Source organism: Pieris rapae, chromosome 17 (assembly GCF_905147795.1).
Source record: "Pieris rapae chromosome 17, ilPieRapa1.1, whole genome shotgun sequence".
In the NCBI taxonomy this organism is placed as follows: domain Eukaryota; kingdom Metazoa; phylum Arthropoda; class Insecta; order Lepidoptera; family Pieridae; genus Pieris; species Pieris rapae.
In genome coordinates this window covers 4,534,678-4,552,906 of record NC_059525.1, presented here as the reverse complement: position 1 = coordinate 4,552,906, position 18,229 = coordinate 4,534,678, and the positions used below count along the sequence as shown (strand labels likewise).

General features: G+C 31.0%; 1 protein-coding gene across 2 annotated transcripts in view; it reads left to right on the top strand.

Annotated features, from left to right (window-relative positions):
- LOC110993956 (angiotensin-converting enzyme) overlaps positions 1–18,229 on the top strand; it is a 129,276-nt gene that overhangs the window by 64,591 nt on the left and 46,456 nt on the right. The window contains exon 2 of one of the 2 annotated variants that reach the window (XM_045631884.1): positions 3,815–3,839. The exons of the other annotated variant lie outside the window; for it this stretch is intronic. The gene's annotated coding sequence lies outside the window, so the exon portion shown is untranslated. The remainder of the gene's footprint in view (positions 1–3,814; positions 3,840–18,229) is intronic. 2 annotated transcript variants of the gene reach the window in all.

The window sequence follows — 18,229 nt, the reverse complement described above, 5'->3', positions numbered from 1 at the left end:
ATCTTATTTAGAACTTTTATCTTTCGAATAATTTATAAAGCATAGGTATTTGGCACTTTATTCATACATTGTGAAACAGGCCCTTAAAGTAATAATAATAATGACGTCAGCAACATAACTTGTAAAAACACCGGTCTCATAACTAACTTCTTCTACCGTAGTTAGAGATAGTTAGAGAAGAGATCCATGTAATAATGTAGTCGGTTAATTTATTCAGTCCCTACGTAAGGGACCATATTTTGTCTTTAATTATTACGTAATCAGCCAACCGAATTACATCTTATACTGATCGTATCAGAAAATTAATTTTTATTGTTTAAATATACTAACTTGATAAATTCAGGCTTCTAGTTTGATAGATAACTATTTGTATAGAAAGTGGTACATTGTTGTCGAAATGGGCTAAATACTCTCCCACATTATAAAAGCCTAGATAGATTTCATATCTAATCAAGGCCCGATGAATGCATTACACAACTTGATCTGAAGAACCTTTCGTAATTCGTACGAGTCGTAATTTGTAAATTGAAAGCTATTTCTCACTTTGTTCACCTGTGCATATACAACAGAGGTATACGATTCAAGAAAATATGCATACCTTATAGGCACTTTCGTATCGTTTGTGCCGACTTTTGTTTTTTGCCACCAAAACGAACATTTATTTATCCCTCCATTGTTTATGGGTACTTAAACTTGTCTTCCTAAATGTCGGCGCTTCTCGCTTATATAAGTTCGGGAAGCTTAGGTATTGCAACTTAAGTATTTCTAGCACTATAATAAACTCGGAATGAGTTCCAGGAATCGAAATCTATGAATATTAATACTTTGAATCTTGAAATGAATTTAGTTTTCTTATTTAAATAAGATTTATTATTTTTTTGTCATTACCATACAATATTTAATTACAAGTTACATCCTTCTGAGGGGACTAGATCGATTTGTCACCATATTATAATGGTGAATAAAGTATTTGTTATTTAATAAACTGATTTTTATTAAGTTCAAAATAAACAGTATTTTTGTATAGAAAATAAATAGATAGTAGTATTTGTAGTTCTAGCTATATCTGTACAATTACTTAGTCCGTGGTGCATGGTGCATGTTTAAATAAATTTTTAGGAAAATATCCTTACATAAAATGAAAAAATGTCGTGTGAGACATTTAGTATGCGTGTATGTATGACTTTTTATTTATATATTTGATTGTTAGAGATTAAGATATAGTTTATCTATTTTATTTTTAGACACATTATTATTTGATTTTAGCATAAATTAGATAGAGAATTTGTAATGTGAAACGAACGGATATCGTTCCAATCGTAATCATTGTATCGTATCAATTGTACTGGTTCCTGCTACAGCATCAGTGCGTTAACGTATCGTTAGAGGATTTTTTTATATAATAGGGGGGTAAACTAGCCTGCGGGACGCCCAAAAAGGCAGTCATCATCGCAGCCCATAGACACCCATTTTTAGTATGTGCGATTCCGGCCTCTGAGGGAGGAGTACGCTCAAATTTTGAATTGTTGGAGGTCGTATCTCTCAGGGAAGACTCCCGCCGTTTGTCGATATCGTTCCAGTTTGCTAGTTTTGTCAAAAGGTTTGTTATTTTGGCCTACACCCTCTGTCTTTGCCGATGAGTAGGGATGCCTACAAGTTCGAATTGATTGACGTGGAATAAGTGATACCTAGATGATCTTATGTTCCAAAATAAACGTATTTTATTTTATTTTATTTATTTATTCGTCCATTGCAATTAACATTATAATAATTAAATAAATCAAATAATGAAGCCAGCAAGGGTGGATGCTATAATAGATGAATTACGTCTTCATAATGGCCGGCGGATTTATTGGAGTCAAATTATTCTTTAGTTCCGAACCTTTCATATTTGCAAGCCCAAATATTTGTTAAACTCGTTCACGTGCATATAGATTGAAATCTCATTTCATATATTGAATATTTGTCGAAGATATATGAAAGCGTAGTGTTGGGAATAATGTATGTATTTCTTTTGGTGTAGTTTTGAATAAGGGATGAGATGACTGTTGTCACCTCCCGTGCGTCTTATCAATATAGATTGTAAGGTTGATTCAGTGAACACCTGACTCTTTATTTACGTATTTTAAAAGATTCCTTCATAGATATGTATAGATTAGAAGCGATACTTCACAGAAACTATAGTGCAGTAAAATTTATAGCGTTATTAATCGATTTATCTGGACAGTAAAAACTGTGTCATGTATGTTTCTACGACACTATTGGAAACTTTATTTCTTATTATGTGTGAAATTTAATTTTTTATACTTATAATTATTAAATTGATTTAGTTCCGCGTTTTGTTAAACCATTTTAATTAAAATTATAATCTGTACCTTTTATTTTAGTCTCAAGTTTTCTTTATATATTATTTTGGTAATTGTTAAATTACAATTATTCTTTTAGCTGTTGGAAGAGTGGAGTACCCTGATGTCTCTCTAGACTTAATTCAAGCCATTTCATATCTGATAAAATTGAAGTAAAAATATGTTTTAAATTGTCTTTCGAAATAATTGTTTTAAATTATCTATGCAAACGTTATACCCAAGCCTAAGATAGTATTGGATTCTAAAACAATGTACTATTATAATAATGTATTGATTCACAATATGTTAAAAAATAGACATAACTAGGTGACGACTGATTGAACCGATTTGTGAATAACAAACACGTGTCCTTTTAGTTGTGGTATATTTTTAGAAACCATTGCGTCATCGGGTTATTATAACAGGGATTGTGCGACTTGCTTAACACATTTTTTTTGTTATGCTGTCGGTCTTTGAAGAGTCAGTACGCTCTTTTGTTGATGTTGGATTGGTTCATAAATACTTGGGTGGGCAGACTTGTGCCTTTAAAATCGTTCAGAATGTTTGAAACTTGATATTTTTTTTATTAGGCAAGTTCGATTAGTGCGTAGTCTCTGATCACAAATTAGTTTATTGGCATTATATTTAATGTTGCAACAATAAACGTGCAGTCAGAAAGCTACTCGAACCTTACCTTATCTGTCTCTTTTGATCACACACAGCGTAAATACAATTTCACTGAACGAGACAAAATAGAATTCCAATAGAGTGATTTCGCCAGATTAAAAATGGTATAATTCTATTATATATTGTTTTGTAGTTGAAGAGTTTCAACAGAATACGAAATTTTATTTTTATACAATTTTCGTATTATAATTATTATTATAAGTGAGGCGCCGTGACTTTGATAACTCAATAAAGCATAACATGAAATCAATAAAGTTTGCTTGGAATTTTGATTAATTATTTATCAAAATACAATTTCCGTTTCAATTATTACAACGCCATAGTTCTCCGATGTTACGTCGCTTAGGGAAATTCTAGGAAACCCTAGCTCTTAATTATAATTAACCTTTAATAATTAAAGCTTAACCTAACGTTAATAAACAGAAACCCATTCTAAGCAAAAGTTATTTAAGGTTTTATAATAGTAGGAATATTATCAAAAAATGATATAGTGCTGAAATTATTCTAGTACCCTGAATAAGATCATTTAAAAAAAAATAATATTTAAACATTCGAAAAGGACGTTAAAGTATTAAATAACACAGAATTACTCGTGTGTAATTATATTTCTAGCCTCATATATTAGATATATATTATACTTATAGATAGTAATTTTAATTAAATTGCCGCTGAGATGTAATTTATCTCAGGTCATAGACAAAGTCGCCATGAAACATTATTCCAACTCTGCTTTGATCTTAGTAATTAATAAATTGAGTTAATAACGTAATGTCTCTTTTCAGATCGCGGTCTCAAAGGGCCAATCAGGTAAGTCGACATTACATTGATTAAAGGAAACCCTCTTTTAATTTTAATAGAGTTTCATCGAATTTTATACGTAGAGAAAAAAAAATCAGACAAAACTTACATTATTATAAGTCGCCATGGGAAATAATTTTCAACATCTAAAAATTTAGCATATATAAAACGAATTTTACCGTTTTTTCTTAAATATGACTGCTGTAAATAAGTCGTTTGTTCCAAGCCAAACTATGTTTCGCAAGATCGAATCCTAAATACACAGGTTTCATTCAGGTTACATATTGTGTCTGAGAGACGATGTCTCTAAAATTGTATAAAAACTTTAAGAACCTTTTACTTTCAAATTGCAATAATGATGTCACAACATCTAAATCTATTTGAGGCTTCGATTAAATACAGCCTTAAACATAGTTAAGTCCACCCTAAATACAATAAAAGGCATTTAATTAAATACTCGTAAAAGCTTAGCATATTAATGGCCGCATCATAATTCAATACTCGGCGAGTACTATCGCTGAATCATAATAGAGTTATCCCGAAATTTACGGTGAGAGTAGGTGTAAAAGCTACTTAGTTGACGTCTCAGGGGTTTCATTCGATACTGGTGACCCTAAGACTATGCCAAACAAATGATGCTTAATTTTTATCATGTCGTATTCCTTATAAGTGCAAATTAAGGTATATGTTAATTAAATCAGTAGCGCTACAATCACTTTAGGTCTTGGGCTCAGATTTCTGAATCTGTTTCATGATCATTTTTAAATGTAATAGGCAAGTAGGTGATCAGCCTCCAGTGCATGTCGGTTTCGTCACGATGTATTCCTTCACCGTTCGAGCGAATGTTAAATGCGCACATAGAAAGAAAGTATTGGTGCATAGCCGGGGATTGAACCTACGACCTTAGGTATGAGAGTCGCACGCTGAAGCCACTAGGCCAACACTGCTCTTTTGTTTATTTTTATCAACTTTGAAATTCTTCTTTCCCTTGCATGCTGGATAGACAGGATTTTTCTTGCTGAACCACTTCTGACTTGCGTATGTCAGACAAGATATTTGAATCTATAACTTCTTTTCTCCTGGTGCTGTAGACTTTAGTTTTTCAGTCTTAAGAATTACGATCGCCTAAATAATAGTCTAATAATCCACTTGCTACGGTCCTGACATACCTTTCTCGTTTCATCCATTTTAATGAAATTCACCATCCATGGTCGTCGGTTATGGGTACTATTAACTTGCTCCTTCTCTAGTACCTCCTGGATTTGGTCCAGGTTCATAGCCTAACCAACCAGATTTCACCATTCACAGTGGCCTTGTTTGTCCTACTTATTAACCGCATCGTATTCCTCCGTTCTACATGTCCTCATCACCTTAGCATTCCCATTCGCATCCTTAAATTCCGAGGTCCTTTTTCAAAACACTAGTAATAAAAAGAAATGCATACAAATAAAAAGTAAAATTTATTGATTTCCTTCTATTAATATCTTATGCCATACATTTAATAATGAATAAAGCTTTATATACAATCATCAGCTCTATTGATTAAATAATTTAACCACACTAAAAGTCACTGCGTAGTTTAAAATATCTAAACAACGATGAGTGTTCTATGAAGATATCAGATTTCTTCAACCTATTTTTGTGTACCAAGGCCAGTCAAGTGGCAAGGGCGTGAGTCTAATCAACAGACCATTGGGTATGGACCTTGAGAAGGGTATTAATTACAGAATTGCTCTAATTATACCTCACTTGTGGCGGGCCCTTTGTTTCAATGATCTTGTGATTTTGCCTCTAATTAGGGGAACATTAACGGAATGAGTATTTAACTAGCAATGAACCGTCTATGTAACCCAACTTAACGTTTTCAAGGCTAAACTAATTTATATAATTGATGGATTTTATGTATATATATCTTCTAATGTATAAAATTCTCCTGTCACAACATTCGTTCCCAGAGTCCTCAGAAACGGATCGACAGATTCTTATGAAATTTATTATACATATTCAGTAGGTCTGAGAATCGGCTACTATCTATCTTTCGTACGCCTAAGCGATAAGGGGTGGCTGAACACCCTTTATCGCTAAATATATTTTTAGACAAACATTTTTGTTTTCATTTTTTATGATAAGGCAATAAAATACAGACAACACTTAATTTTGACCCCTTTACAATTAACCTCTATTTTTTATTGGTTAATTAAAATCTTATGACATGTACTCTCAGGTTCATATAGAGAAGAATTGTTCTGAGAAGAACAGGCAATAAACTCAGCTAGATTTACCCCCCTCTACATAACAATAATTCAAAGGAAAATGTCATAATAACACGAGACATATAAAAAGTTGACAGTCTATGTCAGGCAAAGGAGACTGATCACCTGCTTGCCTATTAGATTGACAAATAATCATGAAACATATATAAATCTGAGACCTAGACAGTTGTAGCGCCACAGATTTTTTTATTCCTCTGCTAAATTGGTTTATCAACGTTTACAATCAAACCCAATAAAAACTTTACTATGTTAGTTAGTTGCGATTTGTCTATTTAGTTTGTAAAAAAAATATTCTTTAAGTAATTTACATATAAAATACTTATAAAGTATAGTAATTATTAAAATTACTTTTTTAGATTTGTATTTTAAAACTGTCTCGTGTTATTTTCTGAAAACTTGTTTTCAATTTCTATATTTGTATTCAGTCACCTGTGTGGTGAAATTTGAATGCATTGCGCCGAACGATTCTTATGACACATTCAATATGGTTATATAATAATAATGTTTTCAATCCCATCCGAATGGTCACGACATACTCTAAAAATTATGATGCCATGTCCCAATTTAGTTGTAAAAAGTTAGTTCAACAGGTTAATTATCTACAAATTGCCTATTATGTATATACCAACATACATGTAGGTTAATAGCCACTGCATTTATGTCCCTTCTTGATGTAATAGTTATAACATAATGTGTGTGTGCCGTAATATGTACATTAAAATTTCATGACTGAGGATACACATCAATAAATTGATATTTCAACCTCAAAGATTCATAATTTCAATCGCTCTATAATGAGCCAATCATAATTTTTATTTATTCACAATTTGGTTTCATGTACACAATAAACCGCAAATGAATGCTGTATAATTTCAAATTATAATAGTATACAGTGGTGACTGTAATTTGATATTGTTAATACCTCAAACCTCACTTAACTCTATTTAATACATCCGAGGTTTTAATGTTAATATCATTTTAATTTTTGTTTATAAAAAAACAAATTGTGTAACGTTAGTTAAAATAAAATAAGGTTTACATTTTAATAGTGACTCTGTTATACCATATGAATTTAAGTATATTATCCAAATTAGTAATAAAATTCTTAATTAGGCTATAAGTTTTTCTAGAAGTACTTTGGATCCAAATCTATTATGGATTTAAAATTGAGAAACATCTCAAAATCTACATAACTATATAGCATTATTTTCTGTAATCGAAATATCGCACATGTAAAGGTTTAAAATCAATAATAGTTGATGTAATTACATCATTGATATCAGGCATACACAATGTGTGAAGCTATTTTAATTCATACTGTATAGTGTATATATATAGATATAGTTTCGTAAATGTATACTCCATCAACTGCAGTACTTTTTAACTATTAAAAACTTAAACTCTTAAAGAAAACAAAGTTTACGATGTGCTAGTAATTATTACTTCCTGAGTGCTCTCAATAAATCAAGTTATTTCTGGAGATCATAAAATTGGTTCGTAAATTATAACTTTCATATTAATGGATTACATTGTATCTGTACTGTAGCTGTTATTAACTTGGAACTGAGAAGTGTTTAGCATGTTCGTATTTCGATATATTTAGTAAATAAGAAATCTGTTTTGATTTGTTAACAAATATCTCGTAAATTAAACTTCCATTTTGGATTCAATAACTGATTATGAAATATATATTTCTGATTATTACCACATTATTACCCCATATTATTATGATTTACCCCAACACAAGTGTCTCTTGACTACTTACGGAGGTTGTCTTAAAAAAATATATATTTTTGATTGAAGACATTGATTGCTTTTCCACTTGATGTTTGCAATGGCATAGACTGGAAGGTTCCAGATTTTCTAAATATAACTAATTGTTCCCACTAAGCAAAGTATTCTTTACTGAAAACAGACATAATAACGATGAATAAACACAGGCGATTTAATCCACTAAAAGATGTTTAAACCTGCCCCGGACAGTTCCACATACATTATAAGCCCTCATGATTTATGTTCAAAGCAAACAATTGTTTCTTCCTGAAAAAATGTTATAGTCTAAGGAAATGTATTTGAATGTGAAAAGGTAAACATCACAGGCGAATGTTTGATATTTACTATAGCAATATAAACGATTTTGTTTCTTACTATTTGTATTTGGTACAATATGTTTTTTTTTATTATGGAAAGGACTTTTGAAGAAAGAACGGTGTTTTTGTTTTAGACGACAAGTACCTATCAGTAAGAATCGTGTCAAAAATTTGTTAGTCTTTGACGTGATGATAAAAAAATAGTCAAATTTATTTTATCTCCTTGAAAGCAGTCGTTTAAATTAATGTGTAAACTGAATTCTAGCAATATCAATAAAAACCGATGTACAGTACACGAGCAAACAACTTATCATTTTACACAACGTCAGGCAACTAAATTTCTTTAATTAACTGCAATCGACTAACTACGTACTAAACGTATAATTGTTTAGTTGCCCGTTTTTTTGCAAGAGTTATTTCAGTTAGTTTAATATTTGGTGATTCCATATTTAAAATAAAACACACAATTTTTTATTATATGCACAGGAATAACTTTAAAATATAATATATATAATAGCCTTTTTTTCGGACATAACATTTTTTTTTCGTAGATTGTTCTTTTCTTCCACTTTTGCGTGTCCGTTTGCCAGGTGGCAAAAGCCTCTTCCAATCTTCTCCATTCTGGCCTTTCTATGGCCACTCTACACTCTACTCCAAGTTTAAAATAATTAATGTATAATTGTGAGTTTTATTTGTATATCCAGATTCTGTATTCCGTATTTTATTTTGCGAAATCGCAACTGAAATGGAGAGCAATTTAAGCGACAATCAGTTGGTTGAAAAAGGTCGGGGTTTCATCAACGTCACGCTTTTCCTTTCCGAATATTTAGCCTTAAAGAAGACAAATGACGATCTTATTATCGTGGTACTGGGCTGTTCCATAATTTATGCAGAAATATACCGGTGTCTTTATGTAATACTGAAATTCACAAAATATATTAACGTTGGTGGAAATAAATCTTTTTTGAATATGGATAATTTTTGTCTATACAATTTTAAATGTTCATAATAATTCACCTGTAATTCGGCATTTATATTATTTTATTTGTCTTAATCATTACTTTTTTGATATAATTATATATGAATTACTTAAAGAATAAATGAATATGTATGAGAAAGCTGCTTTGCTGAGAGGCTTCTTTCCGATGCAATTGTTATCCTATCCAAATAAAAGCCAGCATAACTATCCGACCTATAGAGAAAGCCGCTTAAAGTTAGCTACCTTTTCTTTCTTTCAAAGAGTTCTATAAAATACGCAGAGTTTATTTTCAAGTCCAGTTTGTGAAGTAACTTTATGGAAACTTCATGTTTATCGTTAAAATTAAAATAAACTTGATACAAAGATTTTTATCACTTTCTTCCAGAAAAAGACAACATCCCGAGCTGGCAAGAGACTTTTTCAAGGGATAATAATTATAATCAGTAGCTCTAAAACTTCTTTATGTCTTGGCCTCAGATATCTGAATCTGTTTTATGATCATTTTTTAATCTAATAGGCAAGTACATCCTTCAGTGCCTGACACTCGCTGTCGACTTTTTGGGTCTAATATCCGTTTCCTCACGATATTTTCCTTCACCGTTCGAGCGAATGTTAAATGCGCACATAGAAAGAAAGTCCATTGATGCACAGCCAGGGATCAAACCTACGACCTCAGGTATGAGAATCGCACTCTAAAGCCACTAGGCCAATACTGCTCAAGGGATAAATTACAGAAATTATATAACAATAATAAAAAAAAAAACATTCTCACTCTTGCGAATAGAATTTGTACTCGAGTCTTTTCCAACAATAAATAACTTCTATTATACGTAAACTGAAAAAGTATCGCTATTGTTACTTCCTAGTTATTTAGTGTCTTGTAAAGTATGTCGACCCATTTGGCTGTCTTTCAATGTCTAAAATAAATTCTGTTACATTTAGAAAAAATACGAGTATTTATGATAGTCTAGGATACATTAAAAGTTGTAACATTTAAAACTGTATGTTTTTGTATTTTATGTATAAAATGTTAAAATAAATGTGAATGCGATACATTCATTAAAAATGATGAATAAATTTTGGTGTCCATTTTTGAACTAAGGGTAAGAATCAGAAGCGAAATTTGACGAACTTGAGGGAACAATGACACCCGTATGGCTAAACGGGCAGAAAACTCTTGTGCTAATTAATACCGCCTCCCATGGACATTGCAGTATCTCTTTTCTCGAAAAACCCTAATTCGAATTGGGTCGGGAATACTTCAGTGGGAAGTTCCAGAACCAACGCTTAGTTGAAGAGCGAACATCGAGGTGATCAAAGCATTCATTTTGCATAAAGTTAAAAAGTATTGCCATACAATTAAAAAAAACCTTTCATATTTAACACTCGACTCTGCATCATACCCGTATTCAATGTGTACACGAAAGAACCATCGAGTAATGCGTGGTTCTTATAAAACTCACAATGTTAGGATTGAGAGTGCTGTAATAACTACTACTTTCCTATAAACTACTTTCCTATAGTCCTGGCAACTAGAGTGTGGGATTCTGAGATTATGCGTTCGAATCACAGCTGTGTACCAATGGGCTTTGTTTCTATGTGCCCATTAAACTTTCGCTTGTACTAAATAAACATTTGGAGTCTAGAAGACATTTTCACTGCTTATTAGCCCATAAAAATAATTAAAGGTTGGTTATACAAGATTGAGCAGTGTTGGCCTAGTGGCTTCACGACTGTTATACGTGCGACTCTTATACCTGAGGTCGTTAGTTTGATCCACGGCTGTGCACCAATCGAGTTTCTTTCTATGTGCGCATTTAACATTTGCTCGAACGGTGAAGGACAACATCGTGAGGAAACCGAAATGTCTTAGACCCAAAAAGTCGACGACGTGTATCAGGCACTGGAGGCGGATCATCTACTTGCCTATTAGATTTAAAAATGATCATGAAACAGATTCAGAAATCTGAGGCCAATACCTAAAGAGGATGTAGCGCCACTGATCTATTTATTTTTAATACAAGATTAGGGAATATTATTAAAACCTATCGACTAATTCACCCAAACTTCAATTATCGCACACAGTTCGGAAATCACTTCCGCAGCGCCACCGGAAATTTTACGATTCTAGTTTACTACATTCCACTTCCGGCTTATTACTTGTCACCTGTCTATCAGCTGCTGCTGAAATGAGATCACGCTTGGATTATATTCTCAATATAACCCATTCAACGGGATAACTTTATATACGATGCAGATGTGCGTTGAGTATAGAATTATATGATTATACTGGAAACTTTGAAGTTAACTGCATTTATGAGTATATATATATATCATTATATTTACAAGAACATAAACACATTAGTTATCGATTACAATACACAAGTTAACACATACCAAAACCCTTTGTACAATAAAAGTAAGAATAGATATAAGATCAAAATAAGATAAGAATTATACAAAGATGTAATGCGGACTCGTACATAGTATATTATATGTATATATTGTTTTTTTCGTTACTACATCTATTTATAGCAGCCATAATACATAGTTTATAATAATAATCGCGATTTATAGCTATAAATAATCATATTCTAAGATTAAAATGTATTAATATTATGATTTACATTTTAAATATTAAGTTCAAAGTAGCATAACTAATTCATCTAATATTTTCACTTAATACCATTTGTAAACTCGCTCGAGCGAAATGAATTAATGTTTATAAATTTAAAATTCATGGAGTTGTAAATTTGAAAGTTTCTTAAATAAATTTCGAATGTACTACTATATTTTGAAAAGTTCTCAACTAACGGCCCCAGTATAAAAATATGTAAATTGCTTGTATTTCATGATTTATTTTATAGAGGCGACTGAATTATTTTATAGTCAACTTGAATATTCTATTTTGAATTACTTATACAACAAGCTTGCTAGTGTGAAATAGTCCGGATCGAAGGACCAACATTACATACAAAACTTTGAAAAACATCTGCTAACTTAAACAATGTATGACTTATAAGACAACATTTATTTGCGAATGTTATACATAACAACAAATAGATAACTACGATAAGAACTAAAATAATAAGTATTGTGATAATTGTATGAAACGAACAGTATCAGTGTCAATATATAATACGAATTTTATAATGTAAAAATTTATTCCCTTATGATTAAATCATAATAAAGCAGTGAAAAATGTATTAAAATAAAATTCTAAAACTTAGTCTGAAAACAAAGTTTCATTACAGTTTCCTCACTGTTAGATATAAAGTTCTAAGTGTTCCGGGTAAAAATCCGATAGTTATCCGCCCCGGGGTAGTTCGTACGTCAGACCTTGTCAATATGCGTCACTAGCTTTATGCTTGTGAAATTCGAATTCTATGTTAGAAACTATGAAAATGCCTCCATCGTGGTATTAAGCCCTAGAGGGCTGATCAACTATTAAGTATCGAAGTGAATAGAACTGGTGTAAATAAATCTGCAATCTTAAACCATTTAAATATTGTTTTTATGAAAAAAAAAAATGAAATTGAATGAAATTTTGATAATTGGTAATGTGGTTATACAAGTGTGATATATAAAAATGATTATTGATAATTTTAAATATTAATTAGTAATTACTTCTATTAAACAAAAACAAATAAAACTCAATACTTGAAATGTTTTATAAACCTATATAAATCATATAAATGTATGTACCCAAAATATATAAATGGAACAATAAATTAAAAATAAAATGGTCTTATAAAAAATAATTAATATGGACTTCCTATATCAGACTATGCCATCAATGCCACATCTAGTAAAAAACACAAATCGAACATTTTTGTTTTGCTTGGTTAACCGATCGAGTTTATTATGTCTACCTCAGTTTTTGTTGCTGTTTGGTTTTGTAATTTTATATACGAACCTACATCTGTGCGCTCTAATAATAATTAAACTTAGTTCATATTGTTTCTCAGTAAATAAATTATGTATGCAATTCTTATGAGAAATAAAGTTAAGTTTACCAAACCTAAACCTAATGGTTAATACATTAAATTACTGTTATGTCTACGTAATTTCTATTTATATGAATATATGTAGTACGTTACTTAGTATGTACCAAATTAAATATCTTTCTTTGATTAGAAATATCAGATTGCTAAGATATGAGCCAAATTTATGCGAAAATAAGACAACAAAGCACACTTTGATATATCTAAAAGCTTGAAGCTCCTCTTCGCAATTTAATTTTATCTAAATGTAATCACGTACTGAATTTGAAATAAAATCCATTTGTGGAATTCTCTCTCAATCATTTATAATATAATTAATGAAAGCTCATTGTTTGTACGTTCCTAAATAGATTATTTTATTAAACATATACATATAAGTTACATAAATCTTTATCTAAATGTTAATCACATACCGAATTTGAAATAAAATCCATTTGTGGAATTCTCTCTCAATCATTTATAATATTATTAATGAAAACATATTGTTTGTTCGTTCCTAAATAGATATTATATCAACCATCGACTTAGTGTTTGTATTTTTGGAAAAAAAATACTTGACTTATGTCGTTCGACTTCGTTACCACCGTGTGAAATTTACCTCAATAAATAAATAATTGTATAAATATAATTCAAGTGTCTATATTTTATATAATATACTAGCAGACTCGGCTAAGCGTTGCTGTGGCTTTGTTGTTATATTACATGGTAGTAAACTATTCAAGGGAAGCGGTAGGAGAACTTATGTGAAATGTTGGATTTTTTAACACAGCGCCATCTGTTAGAATTGTATCAAATAATAAACAAATAATTTGCAATAAAATGAAATTGCGACTATAATTAAAGATCTAAGCTATCCTATCTCTTATGTTGGACCAGACTGCTCACGGTGTGCCAATTTAATTTAAAATCAGTTAAGTATTTTAAGAGTCCATCGCGGACAAACATCCTGACATGAGATTTATATATGTTAAGATATGATTAATATGGTGACTGTCTAAGGGTTTTAATTAATACATTAATTACCTATAAAAATGAGCTAAATCACTAATACGAGTATAAAAAATATTTTACATCTTACAACAGGTGAAGAATATTGCCATAGTCATAATCAGTCAGACTATTGATTAGTAACAATTTTAAAAACATTAATTTTTTGAACGAATTTTGTTTTCCAGTGTTGTCTTAATCATGTCTTAAATCTTTAAATAGAACTTTTACGGATATGATAACGAATTTATATCATAGTTACAGAATTTAATTTCAATGTACACCCCTATAGTCAAAGTTAAAAATTATTTTTAATGTACACTTATCAACGTCAAAAATATATTTACATTGAATGCTTCTTATTTTACATTTACTGCTAGTTCTCAAATCAAAGCGTAGAACGGAAGAGAAAACTGGCAATAAACTACACCATTATAATAGTAAAACTTTTTACTAATTAGTAAATAAATCCTTTATATATTTGTGGTATAAATTGCATAATACCCAGAGGTAAACGTGCAATATTATGCAATGCTTTAATCCACGTTAGTATTTGAATAGTTGAGTCTAATCTAATATCTCGATCTCTCGTTATCACTGCAACCACAGCCATGTCCTTTACACTTCAGTGTACTTGCAATGTTCTTATATTCGTTCCATTTTTGAAATAACTTATTTCTTTTAATTTCCGCTAACTTTGATAGACTGTCGGTAGACTTATAATAAATACCCATACAGTAGTTTAAAAATAGTATTGGTTTAGATATCTTTATTAAAATTAAATAAATGGGCGTTGTCCTAGCAATAAAACCTTGGAGTAGTTGGGTCACTCCGGGAAGCCTTTAGCCAGGACTTTACGCACAATGGACCAAATGGACGCCTGAGTGCGGAAACTGAGTTCACACTAGTTCACTTTGGTGATTCTTTGATAAAGTAATTTCGTCTGAAATAAACCGTTTTCATCATAGATTATGAAAATAAAAATATATATGTATAATTATTTATCTTATCATGAGGTTTTATTAACATTTGCCAAACCTACCTTTCACAATATATAGGTATTATCTAACATCGTAAAACAAAACTATACGGGTTCGTTAGCAAACGTTTACCTTAACGAATATTAATAAAACATTTTCTGAGCTTGTATTGGAAATTGAAAGATTGAACAATCGTTTGAGGGAATAGCTATTTCTCTCTGTAGTCCAATATTAAAGGATACAAATGATGCGACTAGCATAACAAACGTTGAATCCGCGTACCTTGGGGACTGTTAAAATCGAGCGATGAGCAATTTCAAAGGTAATTCATGCGTTTCTGCTGTACTATGATTTATAAGTAGTTTTAGATGTCATGGTGTGTTTATTTTTGTTGTACTTACTACTAATATTAGAAAATAAGAAAGTTTTTGAAGATGTACTTTTTTTGGCGCGACGGAGAAAAATGATGAGTGTGAATTTTTTGGATGCGCTGCTTTAGGATGTCGAATTAAGGTGTTGGCGTGCGCATCAACACATAAATTCGACATCGTAAAGTTAGGTCTAGGTGGCATGGAAATCGATAACTATGTTCAAGTTGTAGTATTTTTATATTTAGAATATGTGTTTCGTAACAGTACAATTAAACAGTGTGAATAAATAAATATTATTTTTGTGTTTTTAAATCAATTTCATATACGATGGTGATAGTATTTACTAATAATTTATTTATTTAGATAAAATCTTTTTGATTAATTTTAATATTTATCGTTAATCACTACTGCATTTTAGTTTTTTTTCCATACGCCAAAGAAGTATAACTTCTAACGCGTGTACATAAGTACACACACTCTTTTTATTGTGATGAAACAACATGTACTTATAAGTTATTTAATGAGAAACAAGAGGTTTTTTCGTGCGGTTTTTTACTTACCGATTTTTTTTGTATGTATCAGAAGGCAAACAGTCAGGAGGCTCATCTGAATTTAAGTGATACCACCACCGATGGACGCAAGGCCAGAAACGCAAGTGCGTTTCTGGCCTTTTAAAAAGTGCCCTTTTCTTCAAGGAACCTAAGTCGAATTGGTTCAAAAATACTTTATTAAACTAGTTCCACATAAAATTAAATCAAATCAAAATATCAATTCATCTAGGTAAACAACTACACTTATGAACGTCAAAAAATTTAATTAATTGTAAATTTACATTTACTACCAGTTCGCAAGTCAAGGGCGTAGAGCGGGCAAGAAGAAGTGGCAAGAAACTTTCCGCCATTCTTTTAAATCGCCAAGTTTTTAATACAAATTGTATAGATAGTAGTATACTGTAACTAAGTGACTGTATATAATATAGTGCTGGTGCGCAGCAAAAATTGCCTTAAGAATTGCTCAGTCGTAGAACGACAGACGTTTCCAATTATATACTTAATTTAAAATGATTTACGTCTGTTTTACAATATTTACTTTCCAAAGAATATACAATTGAAAAGTCTTGTATGGTACTTGATCGTTCTTGTGTGATTTAGAAGGTGTTAATCTCATAACGTTATTATGGATTAAACTTTGGTTATTAAGATTACGTACTTGTTAATTAATCGTCTGAGAACTTTGAACTAATACCAATTTCGGGTGACCTTTTCCTATGCAACCAAACTGAAGATTTAGTTCAGTTTGAAGTGTTTAGATAATAATAAAAACTAGTTTTATATACTTAATTTTGACAATGTTACTATATTTAAATTAAAGTTATCGAAAATGAAGTAATATCAAGATGCTTTTATTACTGTCTGTAAAAATTTTCAATAGTTGTTAAGTGTTAATTATGAGCGTCTCAATTGAATGTCCTAGGGGCTAGGATCAACCGGTTATCATTTAACATCGGCTAAGCGAGCCTACTGCCTGTTTGCAGCAGAACGGGTTCTTTAAAAACATGACAATTGTACATATATATAAATAGTTCTCTTAAAATACGCCAAAGGATTAGTTGATAAAAATAACATACCCGATAGTATGTTTTCCGTTGCATATGCTACGCAACTTAATGGCATATGCTATACAAAATGGGCATTAAGTAAAGTGCAATTTACTTTTATAACGTCCCAAAGACCTGTGCGACCTTTTTACCAAATTCAAAGAAATGAAACGCAGCAAACGGTAAAGTGAATTTTCATGTTAGCCAGTTAGCAGGGGACGAAGATATGTCTGCGTCAGGGTAACCGATAGTTTTACTTAATCGTAACATGCTTTTTGGGCTAGTGTTTTCCATGGAAAACTGGAATGGAATTTATAGAACGTTTCTTTGTTCAATTGTTTTGCCATAAAAAACTAACTGCACGATCTATTGGATTGCACTATCTTATTATTAATGTGCAAATAAAAAATAATACTACTCAAAGTTTGTTGAATGGTTTCAATTAAAAAGCGGTTCCGATTTCTGCGATATATAGGCCGTTGTTTCTTTCAGCTTTCAGTCACTCCCAAGACCTCTATAAAATATATTTCATGTACCTATTCATATATCTTATATTAGATTTATTCATTAAACTAATACTTGATACAGAATGATACAGAAGTCATACTTACATATATTAAAAATCTAAATTATTCAAGTATTCCAATAACTGGTATTTGGTAGAATCTTTTACAAAGAGTATAAGTTCTAATCACATAAAACGAAAATATATCCAGAGAAAGAGTCTTACAGAAATGATTATCAGAGCCTACGTCATGCCCAATATAATCTAGGACTATTATTACTTACCCTTTTTCCGTCTTTCTTGCCTTTAGAAACCCTTATAAAGCTTTTATCTAAATTGATCCTTCTGTCATAGATTCTTGTAATTAATTGAAAGAGCGTTTCGCTTTGGAGTTGATCCAAGGCATGGCTAGTGTTTGCTTGTGTAGCCCCCAGCTATTGATTAAATTGTGCCAATAAAATATGCCTTGCTCGATTTATCATCAAGATGATATTGCGTTTATAATTTTTCCAATATTAGATAAGAAATATTTAAGTATTGAAGAATGATAGGGAATCAAATGGCAAAATGTTTGAGTTAAAATCGAATGATTTATTAAGAAGTCATATATATA